Genomic DNA, 2,693 nt, shown 5'->3' with positions numbered 1-2,693 from the left:
GACCTGTAAAATAAGAGGGATCACATAATAAAGAAACAAATATTAGTATAATCTCAAAGCAAGAATGAACTGAATAAGATAGCACCTTTATTTCTCGTTTAGAAAGAAAGCAACGGTTTTACCATTATCATCAGTAGACACAAGTAGGAGATAAAAACAAAAAGAAAGGTTGGCGTACACTTACAAACGTTAATTACAACGATAATGTTACCAAAATTGGGTTATGCATGAACAAGGGTGGTGGGAGAATCATGTTGGAGAAGGAGAACACGTGCAGTTAGACCCCACCAGACAAAGCTATAGAGATGTTTGCACGTGCCCTGCTTCTCCAACAAGACCAACCCACCAAGGTAATGGTAATGCATGGTAGTTCTTTTGAGAGAAGATGAGAAAAGCTCTTGCATATTTATACAGGGGAAGTGAAGTAAGTAACTCTATCTTGTGTGTGTGTGTGTGTGTGTGAGAGAGAGAGAGAGAGAGAGAGAGAAAGAGAGAGTGAAACATGGAATTTAAGAGATTGAGTCTCCAAGTGGCTAACTGGCTATTCATTAAAGCTGAATGGAGCTATACAAGCAATCATCAACAACTTCAAATAAGTGAATAATAACCCCTACTACCCGGCCCCTGTAATTAGAGCAACCTTTTTCTATGGAGACACATTATTGGAGTAAGATTAGAATTAAAAATTGATAAGAGTAAGAGGTGTGTGATGGTAGGATTGAAGATTTGACCGTGAATTTGAGGGGGGACCCACTGAATCTTATTCTTACCCTGATCAAGGCTTTTAGATTCACTGCACTGCACACACTAACTATCATTGCGTATGTATGTATGTCAGTTTAATTTTGTTGGCCATACACTTTCTGCCGCCAAAACTTGCAACCACTACTCTCTTCATATGTTGCCTAAAACGGATAATACTACATCAATGATCTCATTAAGCTCCATCAACAATATTCTCTATTTTTTATAATTTAATTTGATTTTATTCCTGAGTGGGCAAGGCGCTTGCATGAAATTAGTGTAAGGAGATGAGATCGTTTGAGTTCGTCATGGGTGTGGTGGTGTTTATGCACGGATTGCACTTTATTTGAGGTTGCGTGTTGGGCCAAAGAGGCACAACACAACATGAAGGTTCATATGCTACTCTCAACTACTATCGCCCAATATTATTGTGATATATATGTTCCCTAACCAAAAATTCTTTTGATTTAGGTTCATATTCCTTTTCGGATATCTATTTCTTACTAACACACTCATACACAAAAAGATACATTAAAATAATGTATCTATCCGTCTCACAAGTTGTGCAGTATGGCCGAAACTTATCATTTTCTCTTTTTGTTTCGTAATCAAACACTAGCACAAAAGGCCCAAAAGAAATCAATTACGAATCTTGTCGGTGGTTTGGGCTGCGCTTAGGCCCATATAAATATTTTAGATGTACATCACCGGAATCTCTTTAGTGAACTTATCTTTATTGGTGTTGACAATAATAATAATTAACTTGTTGTTGACCTTCTTGTCAGACTGACCTAAAATTTTGTTTTGGACATCCCATTAATTTACCTTTAGCTACCAAAGTTACTGCATCAGAAGAAACTTAGAAAATAAGAATATTTGGATGAGTTATCACCATCCTATTTAGCATTAACTAGTAGAAAGTAGAAACAAAAGGATGCTTCCCCTCTGAATAGATATCATCGAAGAAATGAAACAAATTTGAAAGTTTGAAACATATACGAATGTTTCTAATTAATTTATTACTTCCATGTAGTAAAAGTTAATTTATAATGTGCAAAATTCTCTCATGCAATTAGAGGGTGAGATACTGAGATGAAACAAATTAAAGTTTAGAAACGTTGAAAGCTTTCCCATTCCAAATTATTTCATTTCAAGGGGAAATTGCTACGAACAAGAGAAGAAAAAAGTCTATGATTTAATTTCCTCCTTTTTTTTTTCTTGCAGTCCTTTTTAGCATACCAAATAAGGGTTAAGTAATTAAGAGTTGAAAGGCCCACGTTAAAAGTAGGTTAAAGTTTACCATTGGGCTCTTTCTCTACTGGTAGATGTCTCTATCTAATGTCAATTTTTAAGATCAATAAGAGACAGGGAAAAAGAAAGAAGAGATTAATCAAATGGAAAAAAGGAAAAGGAAGAAAAACGATTTAACAAGTTACCTCTATTTGACGGAATCAAATTGAAACTGGTGTATTTTATACCCTAGCTAAAACAAAGATGGCCCTGCCAATGAAAAGGACCCTGCTAGCTAAGATAATTATGGAGCCATCGTGTGTGTGGTTCTTGCCGATTATGGGAAACGACCTTAACAATGTTGTTACGCGTCATTGCTCAATTTATTTATGAGTAAAGTATCGGTTTTGTTCCTAACATTTGGGGTAAGTCTCAAAATCGTTTTTAACGTTTTCAATCGTTCTATTTAAGTCTCTAACGTTTCAAAATTGACTCAATGTTGTCCCGTCGTTAGGGATCTGTTAAAAAAATTGACGGCGGGACAAAATTAAAACGGTTTTGAAACGTTAGGGACTTACATAGGACAAAAACGTTAGAGACAAAAACAATACATAAAAATAAAATTTAATTTAATTTTATCTTTCAATAATATTAATTTTTTACTATACATAGTATTCAATTATTTTTTAATTACATCTAAATAAATTACACTTAATCAC

The sequence above is a fragment of the Arachis ipaensis genome, chromosome B06 (genome assembly GCF_000816755.2).
Source record: "Arachis ipaensis cultivar K30076 chromosome B06, Araip1.1, whole genome shotgun sequence".
NCBI classification, from domain to species: domain Eukaryota; kingdom Viridiplantae; phylum Streptophyta; class Magnoliopsida; order Fabales; family Fabaceae; genus Arachis; species Arachis ipaensis.
The sequence above is the reverse complement of the archived record's forward strand: the minus strand, read 5'-3'. Positions refer to the sequence as shown.